Here is a 14859-nt window from a genome sequence, read left to right on the forward strand (position 1 = left end):
TAAAAGTTAGACTATGTCTAATTTGTGAATTCTCACAGTTTAGCGATGAAATTGTAAATAAGAGGGTTTCTAGGTTTAATTATTAATTATGAGACTTTGCATGTCTGAATTAATAATTAATTTTAAATGGCAATATTATTTAATAATCTATTTTAGTTATTAAATAATTAGTTTTGGCATTTAAATGATTAGAATTGGAAAAATGGCATTTTTGGAGGAATAGAAATAAAATTGAGGAAACTGCAAAATCCATGTGAGGCCCATTCACACCATGGCCGGCCACATCATTGCATTTTTCCCAATTATTATTTTCAATTTAATTTGTCAGTTAATTGCTAATCAAAGCCTAGCCTAAATAGGAAAGAGGTGAATCACACTAAATAAGGCAGTTATTCAATTACACAGTAAAAGAGGAAACTGTATATTTGGAAAGTTGTGATCTTCCCTTTTCCTATTTATAGCCGCCCCCCTCTCCTCTCTTGGTGTGCTTGTGCTTGCTTGAGAAAACTTTGCTTTGCAAAGTGTGTCACACGAAATCAAGAGAGAAAAACAAGAGAGAGAAATTTCGAAATTCCTAGTGAGAGAGAAGTGCCCACACACATCATTCAGTATCTCATTATAGTTTGGAAGACTGTGAAGGATCACATCCAATTGAAGAACTTTCGGGCTCAGATCTTGATTATACTCTGCTACAGACTGGAATCAAGGGTTAGAGATCTGAGTGGAAGGAGACATTAATTCCGCTGCAATCACTGTAAGTTATTCTTAACTTTTATGTGTTTAGTTCATCGTTTTAGAATTTCAATATTAGGTTGTTAAATCAACATACTTGCAAATAGATCTAAGATCCTGGATGAAGATATTTCCAACACTTCACCCCTGTTTAGTTAAAATTCACAAATTAGACATAGTCTAACTTTAGAATTATAATTGATTAATCACAAATCAATTATTGAGTCTTACAAGCAGTATACTCTCAACTAGAATGGGGACCATGGATCTATATGCTGAGCTTCCAATAAGTGAACCGAATTTACTAAGTAAATCCCTACTTATGAATTCCTCGTTGAATCCACTCTTAGAACTTAGAATTGCACTCCCAGACTTATATAGAGCATATGATATGTTCCATGATATAGATATGCTATCTCATTTAACCATTGTTATAATCTTATTGTGATCAAAGATCCTCTATATAGATGATTTACATCGAGATGGGATAATTTTACTGTTTACACCCCTCAACGTATTTTGCCCCTTAAAACACTTAGCTACCTGTAAATGATGTTTAGTGATCTAAGAATTAGTCACTTAAACAAGTGCTCATCCATTTACTTCTATTTAGCTAAGCTCAAAGGGAATCATCACTTGACTTCTATACATTAGTAGAGGCTATAGATTCCATATTTATGTTCAGCACTCCCACTCAATCATACTATCATGTTCCCAAAATATACATATCACCCTGACCCAAAAGTAGGCTTAACTAATAAATCAAAGAACATGAATAGAACTCCTGAGTTGAGCCTAAGCATATCAGGATTTAGATTCTTTTAATCTTAAGATCAACTACTGATATTGACTTGGAAAGATATAACGGTTAGTTTATAATATCTTAACTAAGTTCAATATTGGTCCAGTCCAATGTATACTCCATACATTCAAAACTAGTATACTTTACCAATGTCCTGGAAAGAACATAACACTTACTCCAAGTGTAAGTACACATCATCGCTGATTATCACATTAGTGTAAATCCAAAACACTGATTAAACAGGGACTTAGTCTTTTGAATCATATAATCACAATCACATTCTACTGTGTTGACAATACTGTAATTGTAAATAAACATATGATCTAGACTTAACAGATTTTATGTATAAATACAATAAACATATTAAACCATAAGCATGTAAAATTCATGCAAACATAAATCACTTCAAATTTCTTATATTGATAACTAATCAGATTGTAAAGGGTTTTATTTAGGGCACAAAACCCAACACTAGCCTCCCAGAGAGTAAAGACGTGTCTTATGCCCTCCTCCGGGAGGCTCACTCCATGAGGTGTACTCTCTTGTCCGAGACTTAGTTGATATTCGTGAGTGGACGTTATTTCAAATCCATGTGTCACTCTTATCCGCGTCCATGTATTTAGGAAAAAACCAAAGGCAATATTTACCCCCCAAGTCTCATTTAGTGAAGGGTAAATGAGGCTTGTTTGGGACCTCCGGTTAGCTTGTTGATATAGCGGCACGTGCCTTAGGCGCGTGGGCTGCATTTATGATGGTCATCATTAATATTTATTTCCTTTTGCAGGCAACAATTCGCTTCCTGTCCATTGAGAGATCGGTGCATTTAATCCGGGTCATAGAAAGGTACTCAAATACTTTTAACCACCTTGGTACCCATTCATCCCATCCGTTGGATCATAGAATGCGAATCGATTCCGCTTCCCACCGTACGATGGTGTCTGATCACAGCTGCCTTGCACCCTTTTGTTGGAATTATTTTACCAGGATCTTACATCTACTCACAAGTATGTTGATTAAAATCCTAAATATGAACTTCTAAAACGATTATAAGTAAACAGATATAAAGTATGAGAAACCTTACATTGGGTGCAGCGGAATAATATGTCTCCTTCAACTCAAATATCTAACCCTTGTATCCTTTTTGTCGCACAGTATTATCAAGATCTGAGCCCGAATGTCCTTCTTGTTGAATCTGGATTCTTCATGATCTTCCACACTATGAGTGAGGTACCACTTGCTGTGTGTGGCCACTTCTCTATCACTAAGGGGTTTCAAAACAACCAAAGAAGAAGAAGGAAAGAGAGGTGGCGGTTAGGTTTAGAAAGATGGCTCAGGTTTTTCTCTGAAAGGAATAAGATGCATGTCACAATTTCCTGAAGCCATCACTATCTATTTATAGTATGCCACATAGGGTTAGGTTTGAATTATTTGGTATTAAAATAATGAAAATATTAAATGATAAAACCTATATAAGTGGCCGACCATGGCTTGTGGATATGGGCCTCACTTTTGCAATTTAGCTGTTTTATCATTTCTGCATCCCATTTTCTCAAAAACGCCCATTTTCAAATTCAAACATTTAATGTCAATTTCAACTATTTAATAACTATAATTAATTATTAAATAATATTTTCATTTATTATATTTATTAATTAGACCAACCAAAGTCTCTTAATTAACAAATATACCCTAGAAACTCTTTCTTTACAGTTTCGCCCTTGCTTAGTGATAAATTCACAAATGGACATAGTCTAATTTGAGAATTATAATTGATTAATCAAAACCAATTAAATGAGTCTTACAAGTAGTATTGTCTCAACTAGTGTGGGGACCATGGGCCTATATATCCGAGCTTCCAATAAGCAGATCAAGAGTTTACCTCTTAAATTCACCGACTTATTAATTCTTCGTTGAATCCATGCATAGAACTTAGAATTGCACTCTCAGCTATACAGAACGCTCTATATGTTCCACCATATAGACACATTATTAATAATCCATTGTTATAATCCTAATTTGATCAATGATCCTCTATATAGATGATCTATACTGTAAAGGGATCATATTACCCTAACACCCTACAATGTATTTTATCCTTAAAACACTTAACCCCGTATAAAAGATATTTCAGCTAAGTGAAATGAGTACTCCACCATTTATTTTCGTTTGGTCAAGCTCGAAGGAAATCATCTTTTACTTTCTATTCGCCAGATAGAAGCTATAGATTCCATATTTATGTTAGCGCTCCCACTCAATTGCACTACCGTGTTCCCAAAATGTACGTATCACCCCGACCCAAAAGTAGGCTTAACTAACAAATCAAAGAACACGAATAACACTCTTGAGATTGAGCCTAATCATATCAGGATTAAGATCATTTGATCTAGGATCAACTAGGTGATACTGAATTGAATAGATATTACGGTAAGTTTAATAAATCTTGTCAAAGTTCAATATCGGTCCCTTCCGATGCATACTCCATGCATCCAACCCAATCTTTACTTTAACCAATGCTTTGGAAAGAACATAGCATTTCTCCAAATGTAAGTAAACTCTGTTGTAGATTGTCATATCAGTAAAACCCCAGTGTTCTGATAAATCTAGGAATCTTTAATCACATAGTCATGTTTATTTTCCACTGTGCTGACAACACAATAAACAAGAACAAGTATGTGAAAAGGGTTTGGATGAATTTATAAATCAAATAGACAAATAATTGATAAGGTGAACCAAAACATACACAAATGAATGAAAAATACTTCTGTTTCTTTATTGATATTGAATAATACGGATTACATTGAATTTGAGTTTTATTTAGGGCATAAAACCCAACAAACTCCCACTTGCACTAATATAAAACTAATTAGTACATCTCAATTAATCCTAAATTCTGACGGTGCTTTTCAAATGCAGTTACTGCCAAGACTTTGGTGAATGGATCAACTAAGTTGTCTTCTGTCTCCACTTTTTCTACCAGTACATCCCCTCTTGCCACATATTCCCTGATGATATGATATTTCCTTTATATAGGTTTGCTTCTCTTGTGGCTTCGAGGCTCCTAACTGTTGGCTATTGCTCCAGTGTTATCACAAAGTAAAACTAGAGGCTTTTCCACTCCAGGCACAACACCGAGACCGGCAAAGAACTTTCTCAGGCAGACTAGTTTTTTGGCAGCCTCTGCAGCAGCTATGTATCCTGCCTCCATGGTAGAATCTGAAATCGCGGTTTGTTTAGCACTCCTCCAAACCACTGCTCCACCCCCAATGGTAAATACCATTCCTGATGTAGATAACCTGTCATCAAGACATGCCTAGAAATCTGAGTCGGTATAGCCTATGGGATTTAAAGCACCACCCTTGTAGTCTAACACATAATTTCTTGTACTCTTCAAGTATTTCTGATTATACTTAACAGCATTATAATGTTCCTGACCTGGATTTGTCTGATACCTGCTCACGATTCCTACTGCATAGCAGATGTCAGGTCTAGTGCACAACATTGCATACATTAGACTTCCAACTGCATAAGCATAACGTGTTGGGTTTTGTGCCCTAAATAAAACCCATTACAATCTGATTAGTTATCAACTTAGAATTTTGAAGTTATTTATGTATACATGTATGTTACATGTTTATGGTTTAATATATATATATTTGATATATGCACAAAATCAGTTAAATCCAGAACATAAAGTTATTCACAATTACAGTATTGTCAATACAGTGGAATGTGATTGTGATTATATGATTCAAAAGATTTGGTCCCTGTTCATCAGTGTTTTGGATTGACACTGATGTGATAATCAGCGATGAAGTATACTTACACTTGGAGTAAGTGTTATGTTCTTTCCAGGACATTGGTAAAGTATACTAGTTTCGAATGTATGGATTATACATTGGACTGGACCGATATTGAACTTAGATAAGATATTATAAACTTACTGTTGTATCTTTCCAAGTCAATATCAGAAGTTGATCTTAGATTAAGAGAATCTAAATCCTTATATGCTCAGGCTCAATCTCAGGAATGCTATTCATGTTCTTTGATTTATTAGTTAAGCCTACTTTTGGGTCAGGGTGATACGTATATTTTGGGAACATGATAGCATAACTCAGTGGGAGTGCTGAACATAAATATGGAATCTATAGCTTCTACTGGTGTATAGAAGTAAAGTGATGATTCCCTTTGAGCTTAGTTAAATAGAAGTAAATGGATGAGCTCTTGTTTCAGTGACTATATATTAGATCACTAAAACATCATTTATAGGTAACTAAGTGTTCAAAAGGGCAAAATACATTGAGGGGTGTAAACGGGAAATTGATCCCATCTCGATGTAAATCATCTATATAGAGGATCTTTTAATCACATTAAGATTATAACAATGGTTAAATGAGATAGCATATTGATATCGTGAAACATATAATATGCTCTATATAAGTCTGAGAGTGCAATTCTAAGTTTTAACAGTGGATTCAACAAGGAATTAATAAGTTAGGGATTTACTTGGTAAATCGGTTCAACTTATTGGAAGCTCAGCATATAGATCCATGGTCCCCATTCTAGTTGAGACTATACTGTTTGTAAGACTCTATAATTGATTTATGATTAATCAATTATAATTCTAAAAGTTAGACTATGTCTAATTTGTGAATTCTCACAGTTTAAGGATGAAATTGTAAATAAAAGGGTTTCTAGGTTTAATTATTAAGAGACTTTGCATGTCTAATTAATAATTATTTTAAATGACAATATTATTTAATAATCTATTTTAGTTATTAAATAATTAGTTTTGGCATTTAAATGATTAGAATTGAAAAATGGCATTTTTGGAGAAATACAAATAAAATTGAGGAAACTACAAAATCCATGTGAGGCCCATAAACACACCATGGCCGGCCACATGTTTGCTTGTTTCCCAATTATTATTTTCAATTTTATTTTCCATGTAATTGTTGGAAATTATTTTACCAGGATCTTAGATCTACTCACAAGTATGTTGATTAACACCCTAAATATGAACTTCTAAAACGATTATGAAATAAACACATATAAAGTATGAGAAACCTTACATTGGGTGCAGCGGAATAAAATGGCTCCTTCCATTCAAATATCTAGCCCTTGATTCCTTTCTGTAGCAGAGCATTATCAATATATGAACCTGGATCTCTTTCTCTCATTCTTTAGTGCTGAAACTCCTTCTTGTTGAATGTCTTTCTTCACGATCTTCCTCGCTATGATTGAGGCATCACTTGCTGTGTGTGGGCACTACTCTAATCACTAAGTGGTTCAAAATTTCTAGGAAGAAGAAGAGTAAGAAGTGGCGGCTAGGGTTTAGAGAGAGAAGGCTCAGGTTTTTCTCTGAAGGAAAAAGTAGAAAGTTAAGTGTAAATTTCCTGAAGCCTTCACTATCTATTTATAGCATTTCACTAGGGTTAGGTTTGAATTATTTGGCATTAAAATAATGAAAATATCAGATGATAAAGCCTATAAAAGTGGCCGGCCTATACAATATGGATTTGGGCCTCACTTTTTTCAATTTTGCAGTTTTATCATTTCTGCATCTTATTTTCTCAAAAATGCTAATTTTCAAATTCAACCATTTAAATGCCAATTCTAATTATTTAATAACTATAAATAATTATTAAATAATATTGTCATTTATCATATTTATTAATTGAACCATAGAAAGTATCATAATTAATAAATATGCCCCTAAAACTCTTTCTTTACAATTTCGTCCTTACTTAGTGAAAAATTTACAAATAGACATAGTCTAATTTGAGAATTATAATTGATTAATCAAAACCAATTATATGAGTCTTACAAGCAATATTATCTCAACTAGTGGGGGGACCATGGGTCTATATAACCGAGCTTCCAATAAGCAGATCAAGAATTTATAACCTAAATTCACTGACTTATTAATTCTTCGTTGAATCCACGCATAGAACTTAGAATTGCACTCTCAGTATATAGAATGCTCTATATGTTCTACCATATAGACACATCATTAGTTATCCATTGTTATAATCCTAGTTTGATCAATGATCCTCTATATGAATGATCTACAATGTAAAGGGATTAGATTACCGTTACACCCTACAATGTATTTATTCCTTAAAACACTCAACCCCGTCTAAATGATATATCAGCTTATGTGAAATGAGTACTCCACAATTTATTTTTGTTTGGTCAAGCTCGAAGGAGATCATCCTTCACTTACTATTCGCCAGATAGAAGCTATAAATTTCATGTTTATGTTAGCGCTCCCACTCAATTGCACTACCGTGTTCCCAAAATGTACGTATCACCCTGACCAAAAAGTAGGCTTAACTAACAAATCAAAGAACACGAATAGCCTCTCGAGATTGAGCCTAATCATAACAGGATTAAGATCATTTCATCTAGGATCAACTAGGCGATATTGACTTGAATAGATATTACAGTAAGTTTGATAAATCTAAGTCAAAGTTCAATATCGGTCCCTTCCGATGCATACTCCATGCACCCAACCTGAGCTTTACTTTAACTAATGCTCTGGAAAGAACATAGCATTTCACCAAATGCAAGTAAACTCTGTTGTAGATTATCATATCAGTAAAACCCTATGTCTGATAAATCTAGGAATCTTTATTCACATAGTCATGTTTACTTTCCAATGTGTTGACAGCACAATAAACAAGATCAAGTATGTGAAAAGGGTTTCAGATGAATTCATACATTATGTACATATAATCATGAAATAAATCATGTGAACCATGCAACATTAAATGTTATTTCTTATCTATATTAATAAGTAAATCTGATTATATTGAAATGAGTTTTATTTAGGGCATAAAACCCAACAAACTCCCACTTGCACTAATATAAAACAAAAAGTGCATTTCAAATAATCTCAACACCTTGATATACAAATCAAGTGTAGTAGTAGTAAACTCCTCGTAATAGGATCTGAAAGGTTGAATTAAACACAACCTTTTCTCCACCATTACTCTTCCTTAATCACAAAATCATTGATAATGTGAAATTCCTCTCTATATGTCTACTCTTTTTGGGATACTGGATTCTATATCTTTGGCAACTACTTTTGGTTAATCAGGAAATAACACTAGTAGTTAAGGCAATTTGGAATGGTGCCAAAAATGTATAGAATTTTTCTTAGACTGAATAAGTACATTTCCTTCAACTTTAACATTCAGTCCCTTTCTGGTAGACCTAGAGACTTCAGATAGGTTTACACTTCTTCAAAATCACTATTCCACCCCGAGAGTAATCACCATCTTAACAGAAAGATTTTCTAGCACAAAGGTAAATCTCGAAATCTGATGTGGTGTAGTCTAAGAGTTTTAAATACACCCTTATAGACTAACATATAGTTCCTCTTCTTAATCTTAAGACTTACTTGATTGTCTTCCAATGTTCTTCTCCTAGATTAATCTAATACCTACTCATTACTCCCACTCAACAGCCTCAACTTAAATCATGAATCTGCAACTGGGTAACACACTTCATAAGTCCCCGATAATAATATTAACTATCAAAAATAATGTTTATTTTTTTAAAATCTATTAAGACTATCAAATGGATATTTAATTTCTTGTACAACAATATGCTCCTTGTTTTTAGCCATGAAAATATGATATTGTTGCATTAATTGTTGACTATTTTCTAAATCAAGACTCGGTCTCCTATTCCAGGGAATAAAAAAAAGACAAAATAAGAAATTAAACTATGAACTTCATTAGTATATATATAATGACATATCATACGCGAATCGGTCAATCGGATGTAAATTTGTCAGCTCTCATTTGTTAGTCATGTAATTTTTTTGTTTTGTCTCCTAATTTCTTTATTAATAAATGGAAATAAGGAATAAATTTAATTCTTTTATTTTTTTTTTTCAATAAATGAGAATAAATTATACGTCCCACACTAATATAAAAAGTTTGTGTAGTTTGGGTATGATAGCTAGAGATGACAAAAGGGAAGTTCTAGCTTCTGTTGCTTGGCACTTGATCGGTAGTTTTCAGCTAGAGATGGACGAAGCCTTGGCCTTGAGAAATACGGCTTCTCAATATGTTTTACTTAGTTTTGATAATGTTATTTTTATATGCATTTCATATAAATAATTTATATGTATTTGATATAAATTATTTATGTGAAATGTATGTATATTTATATTATAGGCAAAAAATAATTAAAAATATAAAAAAAGATAAAAAATTTATTTAATATAATTTTTCTATATATTTATGATTATAATAAAGTAAAATATAAGACTATTATTATTATTATTATTATTATTATTATTATTATTATTATTATAATAGAATTTTAACAACTTTTTCCTACAGCCCAACTATCCTAAATCGATCCTTAGTGCTATTACTGAATTTTGTCATTCTTTTTCTAGATTTATGCAAATTGTTAAAATATCATTGTGCCAAGTTTCTCTTGTTGGCAGATGTTAGTACTGTTTGGTGGACTGGCTATCCTTCTTATATTTAATCTCAAATTTTACATGACGCAAATAATGTAAGTTGAAATATACTCGTTTTTTCATCAGTTAACTAAAAATAGCCTTATTTTAAATTCAATTGAAATGTACCCCTTTTATAAGTCCATTACCGATTATACCCTACAGATGCACAAGTCACCCGATTCAATCAACTCCCTTCTCTCGATTCAATCAACTCCCTCACAGCTACCATCGCCTCTTGACACAGGAAGCTCCACTGCGATCCACCATCGATAGCGCCAATCTACCTCTTCTGTCACCGCCATCTACACCACACAGTTCGATAACCGTATTCACAACCGCCACAACCTTGATATTGAATGTACGTTAACTTTTTCTTTCTAAATTTGTATGAGTTTCTCTTTATTCTCATTTTCTTTTTTCCAATTTTTATTTCCTTCTGGTTTGTTTGTATATAAATTACCTTGTGTTTGTTAGGATCATGAAAATATAATACCTTCTAAGTGTTTGTTTAAATTACTCAATTAAAATTCTCTTGTTTCTTTCTAACTAGACGCAATATATTATTACATTATAACTTATTCGATTCAAAATATTTTTTTGTAGCTACTTGTGCCTTAGACTACTAAGTATCAGTATCAGCTTAACTATTCTTAGTAATAGATTGGAAAATAGACCTATCAAGTTTTGACCCAATAAAGCTCTGAATACCTATATTGAAACTCAAAGAAAACTAGAGAAAAAAAAACAGTCACAGCTAAAACAAGTCAAGGAGAAGACAACTACCTATTTTTTGAATACAAGGTCATCATTGAAGATGTAAATTGAAGTGGGTGTATCTTTCAGTTTCATCTGACAAAGGGTTTAGAAATTGTCTTTTCTTTACTATTTATTGTAATGGAATAATGTGGTCCATTACATGTGATGGAACCCAGTATTGTGTTTGTATTTTCTTATGATCGTGTTTTTAAACTACAAGTTTTATCTGGTTTAGGTTTATATTGCTTGAAATGGCTCCATATTTCTGTATTGCAGGAGTGTTGTTTTCCATGCCACTCCTAATGGTCCGAATATTGTTGGTTCAACATTTTTGTTAGTAGATTTGATCTACCTCATGGTTGTCGTTAGTTGAATTGTCTTTAAACTTTTCTATCTTTTGTTTTTTTTTTTTAAATTAGGTGGGTATAAGTTTTGATTTAATAATTGTCATGTTCTGTGTTTCTTATGACTCAATTAGTTTAATTTTTGGATGTTATTAATTTGGCATATAATTTTTCAAGCTGGGTTGCTTGTTATTTTGTTCTTACAAGCTCAATAAGCACTATAGACCTCTTCATACTAAATTGTGGGCGCTCATTCATATTTATTACAGCTATATGTAGTTACTGAAGTGTAAATCAAGTACACATTTTAATGCTTTGATACTGAAAAAAAAAATGTGCTTTTGGGACCTGTGTTTAAATTTTCATTAGAGACCAGTAAAATAATAGTTAGTAGGTCTGTGAAGCATGAGCTCTCTCTCTCTCTCTCTCTCTCTCTCTCTCTCTCTCTCTCTCTCTCTCTCTCTCTCTCTCTCTCTCTCTCTCTCTCTCTCTCTCTCCTCATTTCTCTAGTGGGATGAAAGATTAGTCGACTTGAATTGGGTCTCTGTTGCTTAGTACACTAGCTTTCTTTCTTGCAACTTAGATTCTTCCTTATATGTCTCTACAAATAAAAGTGTGCTTCCTTATATACAAGGATATGTATATATTAATCACCATATTTGTAACACCCTAATGCTAGGGCACGCTACAGTGATTTTTCAATTACAGTGCTATCTTTGCTAATCAAAGAATTTTCTCCAAAATCATGTCAAATTAAAACTTTTATATTAAATATTAAACTTTATAACTTTACATAATCATTTACAAATACCTGGATCCCATTTCTAACCTTTTATACAAAATATTCAAATTACAATATTCAAGTCACACAGCGACTACAAAATAACAACCCCAGATGTCCCGAGACTGAACACTCCAGGTCCCGCTGCCATGACATGTACAACATCATCCCAGCTCAGGTTCACTCCTGTTAAGCTTTGGCCTTTCCTTTACCTACACATGAAAGTAGAACTATGAGTCGACAGACTTAGTAAGAAAAGCATATAACATATCATACAATACCGACTTGTATCAAGGTGCCCATACTCCTATTTACAAGGCTTAACAGATGAGTAAGAACGTTCCATACTAGGGTACAGCCACTATACCACATACACTACGTACCTCACTGTACGAGTGTTGGTAGGGTTTGTTTCATACCCTGAGTACCACTGAGTGATATACCACACACACCCTATACCTTCTCGTACTTGTGCTAGTATCACCGTAATGTACTCCTTAACAATATACACTATACCAATGCACTCTGTACCATAACTGTAGAAGTGTTGGTAGTGTTACAAAAATATAAGCATGCATATACACTTAACATATACATAGATTTGCATATTCATATTACACATTATACACAGTTCTTATCTCCTTTCCAGATTCAAATGTGTTGGCCGACCTGAACCAAAAGTATCATGCTGGATGGATGTCCTAATCACATAATAAAACTGGGTAAATCACATGTCCAAAACCCTAATCTGGAAAACCCGAACCTGCAACCCAAGGTTCAATTATAATCACTAGGGACTATACTATCTTACGAAACAGGGAAACACCCAACTAAGGCACTGAAATGGACCAGAATTGAGAAAATGGGTTGTTCGGGGAACCTGCCAAAACTGGTTAACCAGTTTTACAGGTACTGGTAAATTGGTTAACCGGTTTGTACCAGTCTTCCCCAAAAAACTTAAATCCAGCTTAAAACTCAACCAAATGCTACCAAACCTTCCAAAGTACCTAAACAAGGTATATACAACATATTTCAACCAATAACACTCAAAAAAACACACTGAATCACAACATGCCATTAGAGACCTAAGTTTGAGTTTCAAAACTCAAACTTGCTCAATTTCATCACAACACAGCAAAACCAATATCCAGGACTTAGAATCAACTCAAAATCAGCTTAGAAAACAAATTACACAACCTTTAAACCTACTAGCCCCTAAAACTAAAAATCACATACTCAAACCAAACTTAAAAGCTTCAAAAGTACAAAACGATGGTTCTAGGGTTACCTTAGCTTGATTTTCTCTAAATTCCTTCCTAAAAACACCAAGAATCAACAGCAATTCCCCATGTCTTTGGCTGGTTCGAAGAGAGAGAAGAAAAAGAGGGAGAGAGTTCTTATTTTCTTGATTTTTTCTCTAATTTCCTAAAGTGAAAAGAGATTAATCACATTAATCTCTTGCTAAAATTTTGGTTGCTAGGTGTCACTCCTCAAGGCTGCCACTTATTTCCCCCAAATACCAAATTACTAAATTGCCCCTTTACTTACAACATAAGTAAAATAATGTCTAGGGGTAAAATGGTCAAAAACCATAACCCCGCTAAAATCTGGTATTTTATTTCCTCTAATACACGACCCACTAAGAAATAAGGTTCTAGACTTACCCATGTGATCAAACTAGCCATCCATTGCATTTTCTGTTGTCGTCGAGCAAAAATTATAAAAATTACATAATTCACATATAATTCAAATAATACACCTAGAATTTAATAAAATCTCCATAATTGAGAAATTATAACTCTAATGCCCATTTCTAATAATGGGACCCAAAATTAAATAAATTCACAAATACTATAAAAATATTAGTAATTAGTGCTAATTGCCTTTACTAATCCATATTATAAAATGCGGTCATTACAATTATTCTCCCGTTTAAAGGATTTTGTCCTCAAAATCTAACCTGAATAGCTCTGGATATTGAGTCCTCATGTCAGACTCTAACTTCCAGGGGGCTTCCTCCACCTTGTTGTTCCTCCAGAGCACTTTAACCAAAGCGATGGTCTTTTTCCGAAGAACTTTTTCCTCCCTATTAAGGATCTGAACTGGCTGTTCTTTGTAGGATAAGTCTGACTGTAGTTCATGGGCTTCATAATTCAAGACATGAGTCAGGTCTGAAACATATTTCCTCAACATTGAAATATGAAATACATTATGACCAGCCGACAGCGGTGGTGGTAAGGCTAGCCTATACACTACCTGCCCGACCTTCTCGAGTATCTGAAATGGCCTAATGAACTTAGGGTTTAACTTACCCCTCTTCCCGAAGCGTCTAATACCCTTTACAGGTGAAACTCGCAAGAAAACATGTTCCCCTGCCTAAAATGTACCATCTCTGCGCTTTGGATCAGCATAACTTTTCTTCCTACTTTGGGAAGCAAGCATCCAAGCCTTAATCTTGTCTATGGCTTCATTGGTCCTCTGAACTAATTCTAGACCTAAGTACTTCCTTTCTCCAGTTTTGTCCCAATGAATAGGGGAGCGACATTTCCTACCATACAACATCTCATAGGGAGTCATCCCAATTGTACTCTGGTAACTATTGTTGTAGGAGAATTCAATTAAAGGCAAGTACTTACTCCATGAACCCTCAATGTCCATGACACAGGCTCGCAGTAAATCTTCCAGTACCTAAATGGTTCTTTCTGATTGCCCATCAGGCTGAGGGTGGAAAGTTGTGCTATACTTCAGCTTTGTACCCATAGCCCTTTAAAGACTCACACAAAACTTTGATGTAAACTTTGGTTGTCTGTCTAAAACGATGGATTTAGGAGCTCCATGGAGACGAACTATCTCCTTTACATACAGTTCAGCATCCTGATCCACTGTATACGTAACTTTCACTTGTAGAAAATGAGCTAATTTTGTGAATCTATCCACTATGACCCATACTGAATCATACATT

General features: G+C 33.8%; 1 long non-coding RNA gene across 1 annotated transcript; it reads left to right on the top strand.

Moving 5' to 3' along the window:
• Window positions 1-9929: 9929 nt before the first annotated feature.
• On the top strand, window positions 9930-11343 carry LOC115715962 (uncharacterized). Its single transcript, XR_004011494.2, has 3 exons — window positions 9930-10069; window positions 10179-10374; window positions 10620-11343. It is a non-coding gene; the product is annotated as an uncharacterized LOC115715962 (long non-coding RNA).
• The last annotated feature ends 3516 nt before the right edge of the window (window positions 11344-14859 follow it).

This window comes from Cannabis sativa, chromosome 5 (genome assembly GCF_029168945.1).
Source record: "Cannabis sativa cultivar Pink pepper isolate KNU-18-1 chromosome 5, ASM2916894v1, whole genome shotgun sequence".
NCBI classification, from domain to species: Eukaryota; Viridiplantae; Streptophyta; class Magnoliopsida; order Rosales; family Cannabaceae; genus Cannabis; species Cannabis sativa.